This window comes from Petaurus breviceps, unplaced genomic scaffold (assembly GCF_028583685.1).
Source record: "Petaurus breviceps papuanus isolate PSGF00001 unplaced genomic scaffold, PetGlider_PUasm1.0 558, whole genome shotgun sequence".
In the NCBI taxonomy this organism is placed as follows: Eukaryota; Metazoa; Chordata; class Mammalia; order Diprotodontia; family Petauridae; genus Petaurus; species Petaurus breviceps.
This window is the reverse complement of record NW_027186376.1, coordinates 2,002,627-2,020,444: the sequence shown is the minus strand read 5'-3', so window position 1 is coordinate 2,020,444 and position 17,818 is coordinate 2,002,627.

Genomic DNA, 17,818 nt, shown 5'->3' with positions numbered 1-17,818 from the left:
CCAACCTTACCTACAACTGAGAATGAGAGAAAAACAAAACCTCTGTTAGAAACATGTACAGTCAAGCAAGACAAATTTCCACATTGGCCATGTCAAAAAAAAAATTGTCTCATTCTGCCTCCTGCATCTTTCACCTCTCTGTCAGAAGATGGACAGCTGTTTCATCATGAGTCCTCTGGAACCTTGACCGGTCATTACACTTATCAGATCTCTTCAGTCTTCCAAAGTTGTTTCCAAGACAACCAGTCTTACCTATCTCATTTTGGGGCAAATTTCAATTAAGTATGGTCACAGAATGTTCAGACCCACAGCTATTCCTCTGATGAGGCACAATTGAAATTTTTATGCATTAACTCTTAATTTTTTCATTCATTCATGCACAAACATTTATTAACATCAACTCATGCATGAATCCCTGAGGGAGAGAGAGCTTTACCAAAATCTAGCCCCCGTCCTCACTGAATTTTAAATTTAGAAGGGCAATGCCAGACTTAACAAAAGGAGATATTTGCTTATAAATGTGTAGAACAAAATGTGGTTTTTCAAGTAGACTATTTGCTAAAGTACTAGAAGCCTTTTGGCCTTGGTCAGGTGACCTGGGGAGGGAAAAATGAAACTCCAGAAATCCCCCTGTGACCCCACCGGCCCAATAAGGAAATGCTAACAGAACAGCCATCAATTTAAAAAATTACATGAGGAAGGGGAGGATTGTGGTTTTCGGCTATATAACCCAGCTTTGGCTTCTGTACAGCGGCCTCCTCTCTCTGGACTTCCCAGTGACAGGACCCCCTGTTTCTCTCAACATTCAATAAAACTTCCTGCTTTCACCTTGAGACGTCTCCGAGTAGTCAATTTGGAGTAGGGTCTCTGTACCCCACACAGTTTTGGGGGGCTTGCCCAGGGTCATGTGACTTGGTAGAAGAATGATTGCTCCCTTGCTTGGAGGCAGGCGCCCCCCTTTGCTCCAGTGGTCTCCAGAGGGAGCTGGGTGTTTCCCTTTCTCCTCCCAGTAAAGTGCCCAAAGCAGAGAAACTCAGTGAAAGAGAAAGTAAAACAAAGGATCCAAAGCTCCAAATTGAGATTGAACAGTGGAACCAGTCAGGAAACCTATTCGTTCATAGCCCAGTAAGTACTCAGTGGGAGCTTGGGGGTCAATTGGCTGGGTATAGAGACCCGAGAGGAGAGCCTCTCATTCTAAATTAAGGAGTGGACAGCAGACCCCAAGGGAAGGGCTCTCTGGGCACCGGTGACTGATAGCAGGTGGGTGACCCCTGCCAGGGTGTATTCGAGATGCCTTGAGGTGTTTGATGGAAAACCCTCATTAAATTATGCGGAAGGAGCAGTCTAAACCCCAAACTCAGGAGTGAAAGTGAGAGGTACCAGTGATTAACCCCAGGGGAATAAAGTGTAGGATTGGCTTAAAATTACCAAAGTATATTGACTTTGAATACCAGTTCTGTGTGTTTCTATGTGACGTGTGTGTCTCTGCATTAAGTGTATGTCTGTATCCCTGGTAGTGTCCAGAGATAGAAAAGGGAAAGGAGAGAAAACAGTCTACCAGCCCCATTAATAGTGTGAGGAGGTTTCCCTTCTCTTTGCACCCTGAGATTCTGGCCAGGTGTCAGGTGTGGAAAAGAGTAACTTTCCCCTCAAACTGACTAGGAGATAACCAACATTTGTCTATGGGACTAATTTGCTAAATGTTTGTAATGGGAATGTAAATTTGTAAGATCTTCCCTGCCCCTAGGCTAAAGTACACCTGGAGCCTGGGGTGGGAGGCTTGTTTTTCAGTAGATACTTCTTGATTGGCCACTGAGTCAATAAGATTGTTACATTCTCTGAGCCAGGAGAAGGCTATATAAGCCCTGATGTGTAGCTTTGTTTTGGGGGCTCACTTTGAGAAGTGTTCTGTGATTTGATCTGGATTCTGGGAAGCTGTTGGTTGTTGAGAGCCCCCCCCTCGGCTTTGAAAAACCCAGATGTTGATTTGGTATGGATGTAATGGTTGGACAGTTTGGAAATCTGTCTACTTGGTCTGTTTCTGTCTTGATAATTCTGTCTGTGTACTCTGAAGTTCGGGGTGCTGACCTTTTTCCCCTGAACTAGGTAAATGATACATATTTGACTGATTAAAGTAAGCTTGTTAACCCATTTTGAGTTGCTTTCCTTTATCAAAGCAGATCCAAGAACCTGTGTTGGCAGTGACCCTGGGGACGCTTGGAATGCTTGCTGCTACAATGTTCCTGTAGAATTCCAGAAAAGTAATAATTATATGTATTAGAATTTGTTCTCAACGAAAGTATATATATAAGGCACTGAGAATCATGCAGAAGAAGGAAGAGTCCCCCTCTCAGTTTCTAGAGAGATTAAAAGAGGGAATTCAAAAGTACCCTGGGCTGGACCCAGATGAACCAGAGACTGAAAGCATTCTGAAGTTATATTTTGTACCTAACTCATGGTCAGACATTAGTAAGGAGATGCAAAAATTAGAGAAGTGGAATCACAGACCCTTGGATAGCTGTTAGAGGAGGCCACAAAGGTGTATGTGAAAAGAAATAAGGACAGGGAAAGACTAAGGAAGGGAGACAGGAAGGAACACCAGAGGATCAGGATGTTAATTCAAACCATACAAGAGACAAGCTTCACCAAGGTACAAGGGTGCGGCAAAGGATGGAGCTCTGGGGAACTGAATTGGGGAGTTCAGCGAAGTAGAAAGGGGTCCGCTATGGGGCAAAGAAATAGGGACCCGGCCCACTTACCTGCTGAACTTGTGGGAAGACAAGGCACCTGGCTAGGGACTGTTTCCAGAGAAAAGGAATTGACAGATTTGGAACCTAAAGACTTGCAGGAGTCTCCCTTACAGATAGGAAGTTGGTTTATAGAGGAGCGAATGGGAAAAGATTGAACGGGTATGCAATAACTGATGGAGAAACTAGTTCTCTGAGTCAGGCCGGCAGTCTCCCCAAAACTTGATTGGCACAAACTTGCAAGGCGTATGCCTTGAACCAAGCATTGAAGTCACTTAAAGGAAAGGAGGGGTTGATCTATACAGATTCCAAATGTGCATGTGGAGGTGGCACATATATTCAGTAAAATATGGGAAGAGAGGGGGATGGTCAACAGTAAGGGGAAAGAATTAGTACACATGACCCTATTAACCAAGGAATTGCAGAATCTCTTTACCTAAAACTATCGCTATCGTCCATGTAAAGGGACACCAATCAGGAAACACTTTGGAGGCTCAGGGCAATTGCCTCACCAATGAGGAAGCTAGGAGAGCTGGAGTCAGGGAAACTCTACTGAAGACATGTTGGTTCTAATCCCGGCCCTGCCTCCCAGTCCACCTCCCCCATCCTTTACCAGGGAGGAGAAATTGAAGGCCCAAGATGTGGGTGCCCAGGAGGATGACACAGGTCACTGGTTCCTCCCAGAAGGCAGAGAGGTACTGACCAAAGCAGATATGAGACAAATTCTATGCTCCTTACATCAAGGCAGTCATTGGGATGTCCAGAGCCTGTGTGATACTGTGCTCACTAAGTCTGTCACTCCTGGAGTGACACTCTAGCCCAGAGGGTTGCCTTGTTTGTTGAAAGACTAACAAGACTGCCCTTCGTCAGACCCAGGCCAGAGGAAGGCCTCCAGGATTAAGGCCAACCCAGAGCATTACAGGTGGACTTCACTGAGCTACCACCCTGGGCTGCCTTAAATACCTGCTGGTCATACTGGACCATCTGACCTCATAGGTTGAGGCCTTTCCTTTGTCATGGGCTACTGCCCTAATGCTGGGCAGGACTTTATTGGAAAACATAATCCCCAAGTATGGGATAGTGGAGTGTGTGGATTTGGACCAGGGCACACATTTCACAGCAAAAGTTCTCCAGATACTGGTACAGGCCTTGGAGATTTCCTGGGAATTCCACACTCCCTGGCACCCTCCCTCTTTGGGCAAGATTGAAAGAATGAACCAGACAATTAAGAGACAGTTGACCAAACTGGCTCTGGAGACCAGTTTACCATGGACAAAATGCCTACTTTTGGCTTTACTTAGCCTCAGAGAGACATAGGGCTGTCCCCCTACGAGTTATTATATGGACATTGGGGTACAAAAAGACATAGACCCCATACTTGATACCAAAGACCTGTCTATTAGAAAGTATGTGTTAAGCATTTACACGAATGACAATTGAAAGGACTCATTGCTCAGACCCTGCCTTTAGGATTTGCTGTGCACAAGTACCAGCCTGGAGACCGGATCCTAATCTGAGTTTGGAAAAAGGAGAAGCTGACTCCATCCTGGGACGGACCCTTTCAAGTGCTCCTGGCTTCAGACACAGCAGTGAGGACTCAAGAACGTGGCTGGACCCACCGGAGTCGGGAAGAAGGACTGGTTCCTCCTCCTGATGAATGGACAATAGACTCTGACTCAAAAGATGAGGTCAGGATTCTTCTGAGAGGGACGAAAGAAAGGACTTATGAACGGGGCATGAAGGATTATTGGATGTATACTCATTTGGGGATCTATAATTGCAGTTGTCTTGTTTGAGGCGTCAGATAGAATCTTCTGTTGGATAACCCTGCTACACCAAATACTACAGACCCCTGACGTCACTCTCTGTGATCCCAGTGGACCATGGAGACAGTGTCTGATGGGGTACCTGGGGTCTAGGTCGGACCAACTTGTAAAACCAGTCTGTGAAGCTGTAATTTGTCCTTTCCCACCCTTGAGCTCTGCCCCTTCCCCCTATCCCACACTCCACCTAGGCAACACCCTGTGACCCCTTTGTTCTTACTTAATCTCTTCATTTCTTCCCAGGCCTGGCCCACACCCTCCTTTATCCTTGCCTTTTGTCTCCTTAACGACCTGGCCCAAATCTTATCTAAACTGCTCCTCTTGGTCAGCTCTGACCTTTGTCTATGCATTGAGGCCCCTCCCATCAGGCCAGCCCTGACCATGGCAGCCCTACCCTTTAAAGGTAAAAGCATGTACCCCTCTCACTCCCAGGTCCCCTCAAGGACTCTTGCCCGCTTCTCATGGAAGCATAACAATAAACTTCTACAACTCTCACTCCAATTAAGCCTGAGACCTTGAATTCTTTCCAGACGATATTGCAGGTTTTCTGGTCTTGGATAAGATCAGAATATCTGCTGAACCTTTTGGGATCCCGTTTTCCCCCCATCATTTTGGCGAGCCAGCAGAGAGTCTGGGGTCTCAAGTTTTCTTGGAGTTCCGGTAAGCTCCTTTACCTCCTCCCTCTCGTCCTGTAGTCGGGTTCATTCAAGCACCTAGGAAGGCTTGATTGGACAATTCCGGTCTGGGACCGGAATCCGGTCTTTTTTTTAATAGACCCGAGAGATCCGGGCTATTTATAATAGACCCGGGACACATCCCGCATGGATGGGGGACACCCTGTCTAGGGACAAGTGTCTGCACGTCTAAAAAATATATATACACATATTTTTTTAGGCAAGGCTTTTCACGTGAGATGTCACAGAGAAGCAGACGACTACAAATGATTCTGACTGGGGAGTGGGGAAAAGGATGGGTCAAGTCTCCCTCCGGACCCTGGGAGACTCACCCCTAGGACATCTTTTGTACAACTGAAAAACACACGGTCTTCAAGACCTCAAGGAGAAAGGATGGGCCGGCTTCCCCCTACACTTGGGGGTCTGTGCCTAGGCTATCTCAAAGCAATCTTACCTGGCCCCAATTGGCATCTATCTGAGGGCCAAGAAAATATGATTTGTGCCGAGGGTTCCAGAAATCCTCTGTGATCTTTTGAACCTTCCTGTCAGCTTCTCTCTCTCTCTCTCTCTCTCTCTCTCTCTCTCTCTCTCTCTCTCTCTCTCTCTGAATGAGTGTGTGTAAGTAATCTGACATCTTCTAAGCTTTAAACTGCAACTGCAGGACATTCCTTTGAAATGCTGTATCTCTTTCCCTCCTTCTTTCTCCTGCTGCTGAATGCAGGCTGGAGAGGGAGAGAATGAGAGCAAAATATTGTCTTGTTTGTGAACAGAAGTTTTAAGATCTTTAAAAGTTTGAAAATCTCCTCTTCATTCCACTCTGGCCAAGTGGAGTGAGGAGAAGGTGATAAGAAAGGGAGGGAATCTTCTCCCTCAGAACAAAGAGGCAGGTAGACTTAACATTTAACTATTTCCTGCCTCACCTAAAAGAGGAAAGTTTTGTGTAACAGAATGCAACTAAAAGGCAACTGAATGCATTCTGGTCATTTTTGAAAAGTGTCACTCCTAATTTGATGCTAAAGAAAAGTCAGAATTCATTTTACTATTTGGCATTTAGGCAAATTGGAATATTTTCTAAGATTTGATACATAAGGTGAGGTTTTTGGGTTCTCTAGAACTGGGATAAAGGAGTAGGCGCCACTCCCTCTCCCCTTGCTAGGGAAAGTCAAAGCTATCACTTTCAAAGAAGTTTCTAAGGAGTGGACACATAAAATTTATTGGAGTAAAAGTTGGAACAGCTAAAAACCTATTGGGGGGAGGCATAGCAGCTATATCAAGGGCCCCTGGGGCATGCAGATGACCCTCTTTCCTTTCAAATCCTGGGGTCCACAACCAAGCTCTGCAACTGGGGAGAGGAGAAAAGCCTCTGCACTTGGTAAGCCTAATTTTCTATCAATAATTTTGGTATGTAATGAATTGAAAATGCACTTAATGTCATAATGTAATTGTTTTATTATGATATCTCTAAATTGTAAAATCTTTATACTGTAAACATTGAGCGAACATTGTGAGCCAGAAATGGTGCTACATAAAGCAGTTTTCAATCTGAATTTTGTTGAAACTAAAAGATGGAGAAAAAGTTGTATAAAACTAGCTATGTTACTTTATCATTTCTGCTAACCCTATGTTATAATGTTCATATCATGTGAATTGGATTTTTTATGTTATAATATCTGATGGTTTAAAGCTCTTATATTTGGGATACAAACCAGTGGTAATAATACTGCAGATATTGTACTGTGATAGCTGATTGTCCATTTTAACTTTTTGGCTATTCTGGAATAGCCAAAATTGATTATAAGTTGATTGGCTGTATGGCATCAAAAAAAGATTTCAGTTTAGTGTAACTTCATGTGGAGTTTTAAGGTCATCAGATTGGTAATTCATTTGTTTTTATTTCAAAGTTCAAATTTAAGATGATATCATTACTGGTAAACATCTGTACTATCTATGCTGTATGAGAAGCAGTTTCTCTTAAAGTTTTGGAGTATTGTAATTTGGGAAAATCTTAAGCTTCCAAGTCTGTCTTTGTTTAAAAGGAAGTTTCAGTCAAGATTGTTTAAAATTGTAAGACTGTTAGCTAAGTTATTGGGCTACTGTTTTAATGCTAAAACCTAAAACTGTGACAACTATTCTGACTAGTTCTGCCCATTCAGAACAGTCCTCCTGCTTATATGAGAATTGGCTAAACAAGGGAAGTAAAACTGCCAAATCCCCTGGAAACTCTCTGTTAAGCAAGGTCATTGGGAAAGGAACAGTTTTACTCATGTAGTTTTTAAAGGAAACTAACTTGCTAAAAAGGTGCAAGGATTAAAAAGGATTTTTATTAATTGGCTTCTAGATTTCAGAAGGAAAGATGGTAAATGGAATTCCTTACAGTTGTGGGACCTGATAAATCTTTATTGCTTACAGCAGCTACAAGAGAATAGAAATAATTATAACTGGCTCTAAGCTGTGATTGTTGAGGCTTGTTGTTTAAGGTAAAAGGCATTTGGGACCATAACTAAATTTTATTTTGAGTTTGAATTTGGGTACAGTTATCTGCATTAAATCAGTATCTGAGAAAATGCCACAAGCTACTCAGAGCCTGTGCTGTGGACAGGTGGAAGCCTGCATTTGGTAAAGGCTGGAGGGACAATTTTAGCCTCCATCTGGGATGGGATCCCTCCTGGCTCAGTTTACCTATGGGGTTCCTTCGAAAAGGAATGTTCCCCACCTATTCCTGAGTCTAGCACTGAGGTGGAATGGATACTGCATGATTGGATATCTGTTAACTAATCTGAATTTAAACAGAATCAAGGATGTTTTATCCTGTCATATTTGGAATGTCACAGGTCCCTGTTTTTTCCTTCTATAGCAGGTTTCTATGATCAGAGCAAGTCAGTAAAAGATGTGAGCTCTTTCGTGTTAGCCTACTGGAAAATCTAATATTTTCATCTAGGATTAGAACATGTGCAGAAAGTTATGCAAACTGCTTAAGATCATTCTAAAAGTTTTATGAATTTCGAACTGTTTTAAAGAAGGGAAAATACTTTTGGAAAAAATTTTACATCTCTAGTGGGATTTTAAAAGGCCTACTATATCTTGTTTATGGGAAAATATAAAGGACAATGAAATAGCCTGAGTAATGGGTTATACTAGCCCATACTCACCCCACTTCTGGTCAATTTTCTCTTACTCCTTTTTGGCCCTTGTTTGTTTAATCTTTTTACTAGATTTGTGTCTTTTAGACTCAGCACCCTTCACTGGCAGGTGACTCTTCTGCCGGGAACATTGTCATGCAATCTAACTGACCCATGGAACCTCCATGTTCAAGGCCTACTACGAACGGGCCCCATTTGTGCTCCCGAAGGATATTCCTTTCTTTGTGGGATGGGTGGGCCAGAGAGTGTGAATTCTGGGGGCCAGGTATGTGCTCCCTGGGATTTCTCGAACCCCCTCTGACTATTTATAACATCACTAAGCCCAGCACTTCTCCTTTAAAACGAGTTAAACGGGGTTTTTTGGACAATGTTCTAAAATCACAGCCTTAGATTATCTGCTGGCCTCTAGTTGGGGTGTTTGTGCCCTAGCTAACACCTCCTGCTGCATGTATATCAATAATTCCCGACAGGTAGAACTCCACACCAAAAATATACTGGAAAAGGCCAATTGGATGGAAGAACTTCATGAAGCCCTTAGTGCACCAGGTTCCTCCTCTTCCTCATGGTGGTTCTGGCTTTTCCCTATACTGGCCCCTTTCCTGGTCCTTGTCTGCTTAACCTTCTTGCTAAGCTTGTCTCTTCCAGGCTCAGTGCATTCCACTTGCAGATGATTGCGAACCGCAGATGATTGCGAACCGTTGCCCGAAGTCGTTACCCATCACCCCTTGGACCTGGCATCGGCCAAATTCCGGACCTTGGCCACGGACCCCACCCCTTGAACGATGATACCCTGAGAGGCAGGGAAAGCTCTTCGCCCCTCCCCAGCGGGAAGTAGCTCGGGAAGCTGAGATCATCGTCCTGTACCCCCAAATGAATTCAGGTGTCATCTGTTTAAGGGGGGAATGATGGGGTACCTGGGGTCTAGGTCACACCAACTTGTAAAACCAGTCTGTGAAGCTGTAATTTGTCCTTTCCTGCCCTTGAGATCTGCCCCTTCCCCCTATCCCACATTCCACCTAGGCAACACCCTGTGACCCTTTTGTTCTTACTTAATCTCTTCATTTCTTCTGGGCCTGGCCCACACCCTCCTTTGCCCTTGCCTTTTGTCTCCTTCCCGACCTGGCCCAAATCTTATCTAAACTGTCTATTCACAAGCTCCTCTTGGTCAGCTCTGACCTTTGTCTATGCACTGAGGCCCCTCCTGTCTGGTCAGCTCTGACAATGGCAGCCCTACCCTTTAAAGGTAAAAGCATGTACCCCTCTCACTCCCAGGTCCCCTCAAGGACTCTTGCCCGCTTCTCATGGAAGTGTAACAATAAACTTCTACAACTCTCACTCCAATTAAGCCCTAGACCTTGAATTCTTTCCAGACGATATTGCAGGTTTTCTGGTCTTGGATAAGATCAGAATATCTGCTGAACCTTTTGGGATCCCGTTTTCCCCCCATCATGTCAATCCGGTTCTGGGCTTTGCTGACATCCTACCTGCTGATCTCCCCTAGACCGGCTCCCAGCGCCCCATGGGAGGGAAACATATTCCAGACTCTAAGGCAAACAGTAGCCAGCACCTTCAACTTGACTTGGATTGTGGGGGTCCTGAGAGGTTAGCTTTTTCCACCCAGAACAAATGGAGGGACAGTTAGGTATTCGTTGTATGATGATTTTGATGGGGGACGGGATAGGGAGAAGAGGCAGAAGGGTGGGAAAGGACAAACAACTTCACAGACTGGTTTTACAAGTTGGTTTGACCTAGACCCCAGGTACCCCATCAATTTGAGCAGATCTAAAGGAAGTATAGATACTTCCATTACCCAATCTGGAGACGCTAATGGGTGGGGAGACTCATGGCCATCTGAAAGAATCGTTAAAACCTATGGGCCGGCAATCTGGGCCCTAGATGGGAGTTGGGGATATAGGACCCCTATATACATGCCAAACAGGATAATTAAGCTGCAGGCAGTAGTAGAAATTATTACTAATTAGATGGCCAAAGCTCTTGACCTGCTGGCCGCCCAAGCCACCCAACCCCGAGAAGCTGTATTACGCACAGGCAAGTGCTGGGTTATCTCCTAGCCGAGGAGGGGGGGTATGTGGAAAATTGAACTTGTCAAATTGTTTCATGAGAATAGATGACAAAGGGGCTGTGGTGAAAGAAATTACTCAGGACATTCGGAAGCTACCACACGTCCCAGTAAAGACCTGGCAACCTTGGTGGTCCTGGTTTGGAGGACACTGGTGGAGACAAGCTTTATGGTTCCCACTCATAGCTAGGGTTTACTGTGGATGATCAGATTGACCACAGGTATAGTGCAGAATACAGTATCCAAGCTAGTCAGTCTAGAAATGAGAACAGAAGGGGAAGTCCGACTAATGGTTCTGAAAAGACCAGGATGGGAACCAGTAGCCACCTTGGAAAGTCACCCCAAGGGAGGGAGTGGATGGATTAAAAGAACAATGTGAGGAAATGCTACAGTTGTTTGAGGATAAGGAGAGTGAAAGGCTGTTAAAGGAATTAAATGAGAAACCCCAGTGACCAGAGAGGAATGGGTAGAACAAAATGTGGTTTCTCAAGTAGACTATTTGTTAAAGTAGTAGAAGCCTTTAGGCCTCAGTTAGGTGACCTGGGGAGGGAAAAAGGAAACTCCAGAAATCCCCCTGTGACCCCACCAGCCAAACAAAACAGCCAATCAATTTAAAAGATTACATGAGGAAAGGGAGGGTTGCGGTTTTCACGGTTTTTGGCTATATAACCCAGCTTTGGCTTCTGTACGGTGGCCGCCTCTCTCTGAACTTCCTAGTGACAGGACCATCTGCTTCTCTCAATATTCAATAAAACTTTCTGCTTTCACCTTGAGATGTCTCTGAGTAGTCAATTTGGGGTAGGGTCTCTGCACCCCACACGTAAATAACTCAAATAATCGTTTCATTCAAGCCCTACCCATAGCCTCTTCTGGAGACTGGAAGCCTTTCTGGATCACTCTCATTACTGGTATTCTGCCAAGGGACCCATTCTGCTCTGGTCCCAGGCATGAGTGTGGACTAGGTTTAGTCCTGGGGGAACCTGGCCTCTAAGAAGTTGGGTTCCCCTTTCTTGTGCTTTTTGGTTTGTTACATCGCCACTCTGGTACCTTGAGGGAAATTATTTTAAACTTAAATATTGGTTCATGCCTAGGGGGTCTCCTAAAGAAGAAGTAGAAAGCTACCCAAGATACCATATGAATCAGGTATGGGAAAGCTATTTATTTCCTCCGCAGAAAAGACATGCTAAAACCAAAATACTCTCACAAATTGCTTTTACAGTAACAATCAAAAAATAATTGAGTAACAACATAGAACTATAGTCTCTCTGTGTCTCTCTCTGTCTTTCTCTGTCTCCCTCTCCCTCTGTCTCTCTCTCTCTCCCTCTCTCCTTCTCACTCACTCTCCTCTCCTCTTCTCTCTCTCCCTCTCTCTCCTCTCTTCTTTTCTCTTCTCTTCTTCTTCTTCTTCTTCTTCTTCTTCTTCTTCTTCTTCTTCTTCTTCTTCTTCTTCTTCTTCTTCTTCTTCTTTTTTTTTTCTTCCTCCCCTTCTCTCTCCTCTTTGTCCCTTTCTCTCTCTCTCTCTCTCTCTCTCTCTCTCTCTCTCTCTCTCTCTCTCTCTCTCTCTCTCTCTCTCTCTCTCTGTCTCTCTCTCTGTCTCTCTCCCCTCTCTCCCCTGACCAAGGGGAGTCACACCAAAGCACCAATTCCTTTTTTGACTCAGCTATGCTACAAGGCCAAAAGCAGTTAGGAAATTTGTTAGGTCCAAAGAGTTCAATCACATGCTCCCTAGGACAGCTCCATTGCCAGTTCAATCCCACTACACTGGAAAGCCAGGTTGTGGCAAAATTGTGGTGTAACTTGAATGACAAGCTAAGCAGACTCAGTACGTGCTAAAGAGTCACTGAAGGTCTCTGGAACTCTCTCACTTAGCATTTAATAAGTACTTCCTCTGTGCCAGGCATTCGATGGATTGAAGAGAGGAGAGAAGCTGAGAGGGATCTCCCTCAACAATCCAACCTTAAGCCTGGCTAGAGTGGTTATACTGGGAGTGGAGAGGAGTGGATGGGTCCAAGAGAGATGGTAGACACAGAATCAATAAGGGCCTGATGGCTGGATTGTGAGGAGAGTGAAGGAGAGCCAAGAGTTCCAGCTGATGCTGAGATGTTTAAGACAGGATGGATGGTGGTGATACATAAAATCGGAGTGGTAGCCCATGTATCTGTGTGCCCCTAGAAACAGGGCAGATGAAGGGAGTAAGGGAAAGATGACAGCTCAAGCTTGGATTTGTAGAGTCTGAGGTCTGTTCACCTGAATATCCATCTAACAAGCAGCCAGAAATAAGCCAATGGGGAGCCCTGGGAAGAGACTGGGGCTAGAGATAGAGGCTTGGGAGTCATCTGGCCAGAAGGGCTAACTGAAGGCACAGGATTGGATCAGATAGCCAATGGAAGGAGAGGAGAGAAAGCAGCAGCCTGGGACAGAGCCTTGGGGAACAATTATGTTCAATTTAGTCCAACAAACATTTATTCAGCGTCTCCACCAGGCAAGGCCTTGGGCAAAAATGGCTTTCAGCTTTCCTCCCCCTCCCTAAGCCCTTCCCTTTATTCCTCTCTCTCTTCCCATAATTCAAGCACTGTTCTGTTATCCAACAGGGTGAAGGTCAAGAAAAGCCAAGGTCAGGGAATACAGAGTGCTTACTGGTCCTAGGGAACACATCCCTCTGTGTCCCACCTTTCTACCCTCCTCCACCAACCTCCCCAGTTGGGTCCGTCCTTATTGGCCCAGAAGGGGGGAGGAAGCACAGAGGGGCCTGGAGCCCATTAAGCTTTGGTGTTTTTCTGAAGCTGTTGGTGCAAAAGGCCCCCTGTTTCCATGGCAACTGCTTTACCAGAGGAACCTTTCCTGTGGACTCACGCAAGATTTATAAAGTCCTTTATAGGATAACACAGACACATACCACCACTGCAGTATTTAGGATGATCAAAACCCAGAACGTCAGAGCTGAGAGAGATGACTTAGATTAGTCCAACCTGCCAATTTCCCTTTCCTACATCTTGGGTTCAAGTTCTAGCTTTGTTCCTTACCACCTGTGTGGCCTCAGTTTCCCCATCTGTAAAGTGAGGAGATTGGACTGGATAACCTATAAGGTCCCTTTCCAGCTCCAGAGTTATGATCCTATGATCTTCTTCCTTTTAATTATTAATTCACCCACAAAAAGAGAATGAGGTGGAACCAGCCAGCTTCATCAAGCCTCAAAGGAGAGGTACTATATGTGTTACTCTCTAAAGCCAATTGATTTAACAAGCATTTTTAAGTACTTACTGTGTGCCTGGCTCTGCGCAAAGAGGTAGGGACACAAAGAAACGTAAAAGATAGTCCCTGACCTCAAAGAACTCAGAGTCTAATGGAGGAGATGGCACACAAACAGCCATGTACAAACAGGGTACTGATCAGATACATTGGGGAGAATCTGATACACGAGAATGAAGGGGGATTGGGGTAAGGCTTCTTAGAGGAGGTGGGATTTTTGTTGGGATTTGAAAGAAGCCAGAGAAGGTAGAAGGCAGAGATGAGGAGGGAGAACATTCCAGGAAGGCAGGCAGGCAACAGCCAGAGAAAATACATGGCTATAAGGGGAGCATATCAATAGACATGGGGAAATTTCCTTGTATGAAAGGAGGATTTGGGGAGGAAAGACTGTGGGTCAGGAAACAAACTCACAGAGGAAGAGAGTGTCCTGAAGTCAGTAGACAACAACTACCAGAATCTTGTTTGGGTGATATATATGGATAGTATGAATCTCAAAAAAAAAAGGGGGGGGGGAGCAGTAAAATTAAGTGTTGGTGGAACCTGGGAGTGGTCATGGGGATCAAAGAGGATTCTTAATCATGCATCTCTGAGAATGAATGAAAAAATGCAGCCAGTTCCTATAGGGTGCCGGGGAGGCTATGTCATCAGGAGAAAGCCAGATTTCAGGAAATCAAAGATGGAAAGAGGGGCAAAGGAAAAGGTTTAAGATAGAAGTGAGTTTGATACCTATGGAGCAGGCATTCCAGAGGGCACAGTGGGAGGGGTATGAAGATCTGGAATGGGATATGGTCCAGTGGTTCACAGAAATAGAAATAAGGGAAGACAGTGATAGATTTGAATCTGCTGAGGGTTCAGAATTACTGGGATAGGGAGGCTATGAAGGAAGGGTTGGGGACTTGTTAATCATTCAGGAATGAGTTCAGGAGAGAAAGAGACAGAGAGAGACAAAGACACACATTGAGGTAGATAGAGAGAGAAGGAGAAGGAGAGATGACATGGAAAGAATGCTGGACTTGGAAACAGTGAGCCTGTGTTCAAATCCTGCCTGTGAATTTTACTAGCTGTATTACATTGGGCAAGTCAATTAACATCTGAGTCTCATCCATAAAATGAGGCAGTTGCATAAGAAGGTTGCCTTCTAGCTGTTCGGATCCCACAAATCTACTAGTTGTATGACTTGGGACAACCCGTTTTGGCATCTATAAAGGGAGGATGTTGCTACCTGGTGTAGCCTTGGAGAGCTGTGAGAATCACATGATCTAAAGCTACTTATCATAGAGTGAGAAGAGCACTTGGAACCACATCTTGGAACAGGACTCCCTGCTCCCTCATTTACTAGCCAGTTGACAGTGAACTTGTTTCTGTAATATAGGAAGAGTTGTGCTTTCCCACTCGTCTTTCTTCAGGGTGGCAGTGACCCTGGGCTGTTGGAAAACTTGTCCATGAAGCAGGAGAGTCCATCCTAAAGCTCTTTGGAGCTGGAGAGTGTTCAAGGACAGATCTGGCAACAGCCTGAGAAGCTCATCATAGGACAGCAGATTGGGGTAGGGGGTAGGGGGCAGGGAAAGCTGCTAGACTGAGTCACAGCTTCTACTATAGTGAAGTGAATATAATTTTTAGAGCATATTGTTATAGAAGTGGTTTGGGGAACCACTCCGAGCTTCATCAAAAACAGCCTCATTTCCAGACTGTTTCAGACAAACAATTTCCTTTTCAGCCAGGGTTTTTAGACTGCTGGGTACATCAGAAGAATGGAGTATACATGGTATAGTTGCACATAGCAGCAAAGCATTTAATGAAGTCTCCTAGAATTCTTGGTAGGTTTCTGTGACGCTGCCTTTTCCTGGTTCTGCTGCTGCAGTCTGGCCATGGCTCAGGCTGCTTTGATGGGTCATGCCAGGTCACATCCACAAACCCAGAGTGTCCTTCAGGGCTGCTGAGACCTTCTCTTTGTGTCTAGCCTGACAATCTCCTGAGTTTGCATGGATCCAATTATTGTCTATCTGCACAATTCCCCGATCTATGTGTTCAAATAGGCACCATTCTCTCTAAAGCCAATTGGTTTAACAAGCATTTTTAAGTACTTTACTGTGTGCCTGGCTCTGTGCAAAGAGGCAGGGACACAAAGAAAGGTAAAAGATAGTCCCTGACCTCAAAGAACTCAGAGTCTAATGGAGGAGATGGCACACAAACAGCCATGTACAAACAGTACTGATCGGACAGATTGGGGAGAATCTGATACACGGGAATGAAGGGGGATTGGGGTAAGGTTCTGTGATGGTAATGGAATATAAAGTTCCCCCTGTATTGGCTTGGTTTTCAAACTGATTGTGTTAAAACCCAGAGCTTGTTAATCCCACCTGTGGGATGGACTTGACTTGAAAAGAGAGACACGAACTGGGAGGAGCTGGTGATGTAGATTTGGAGAGACAAGAGAGAGGCAGAAGAACTTTTTGGAAGCAGCACCTCATGGAGGCAGAGAGAGACTGAGAGGATTGCTGAGGGCCACTTTGAATTGCCCAGGACTTTTGAGACTTGCCCCCTGAGCTGCCAAGGACTGAGGAGACATGGCTGTTTTGCTGGTACTTTGTCTGTCTGTTTTGACGTTGTTTTGCCAGATTTGTCCACTGGTGAAAGACAGTCCTTTTGTTGAAGAAGTCCTGGAACCTGGCTTTTGGTTAAGAAGCCCTGAGACCGTCCTGCAGACAGAGAGTGAATACTGTCCACTGGTGAAGGACAGTGCTGTTGTTGCAGGGGTCTGGGAACCTTTCTGTTGGTTCAGAAGCCCTGAAGAAGGATTTTTTGTTGAATGTTTACAGAAATCCTGGGAGAGGGTTTTGCTAATGTGTTCAGGGGTTCTAGGACTGTTCTACAGACAGAGGATGAATTAATGAAGGGACTGGCAATGTATCTTGTGGCCTTGCTAAGCCTTGTCTCCCCAGGAACTAAGATTGCTGAGAACTTGCCTCCTGTCAAGATGAAGAAAAGACCTCCATTTGGGTATTAAGTGCTGTGCTTAAACTTGATGTAACTCTGGGGTAGATTCAATTGTGATCCAGGGGTGGGGAACTTTTGACCTTTTTGTGCACTGTGATTAAACAAATGAAGGTACTTTACTTATGTTTGGAAACTAATCTCCATTTGAGAAGAGGGGCTTTGTGGTGGACTAAGTGAAGGTACAGCCTAGGGGTGGAGTAGTATTTAGAACAGGGACTTTGTAATTGATTGAATGATTGGAAGGTCCTGGGGTGGGGTAGTCCTTGGAGATTATTTAATCACTTAGTAAATGCTGTATTTTGAATGATGTCATGTTTTGATCTTCTCTGTTCTTGGTTTGTCACTGAGTAAAATGGAGAGCACCTATGCTGGTATTTTGAACCTTGGGAAGTTGCTTTTGCTTGGCATTACATTACAGCTTCTTGTTGGGATTTGAAAGAAGCCAGAGAAAGTAGAAGGCAGAGATGAGGAGGGAGAACATTCCAGGGAGGCAGGCATGAGCTCATCTCTTCTAAACTACAGTTGCCTTGGACATCTCAGATAGGCATCCCATGCTCAAGGTGTCCAAAGCAGAATTTGTCTTTCCCTCCACACCCTGCCCTCTTCCCAGCTTTTCTGTTAGAATCACAGGCACCATGCCCAATTATCCAGGCTCTCAACCTCAGTGCCATCCTTGATGCCTGAACTCAACTCACATGACCAACCTCTAGTCACATCTTGTTTCAACCTTCACATGTCCGCTTCATTCAGACAGCACTCTTGCTTGGATTATTTACTTACTGCAATAGCCTTCTGATCTTCCCTACCCAAGGGGAGCTAGGTCACAGTGTCAGAGTGCACACAGCTCACCATGCTTGGAATCAGGAAGACTTCTCTTCAGTAGTTCAAATCCAACCTCAGACACTTATTAGCTGTGTGACACTGGGCAAGTCATTTCACCCTGTTCGCCTCAGTTTCCTCATCTGTTAAATGGGCTGGAGAAAGAAATGGCAAACCACTCCAGTGTCTCTGCCAAGAAAACCCCAAATGGGGTCACAGGAGTGGGACACGATTGAACAACTCTCCATTCCAATTTACTCTCCACTCAGCTCTCTGCACCTATTCATCT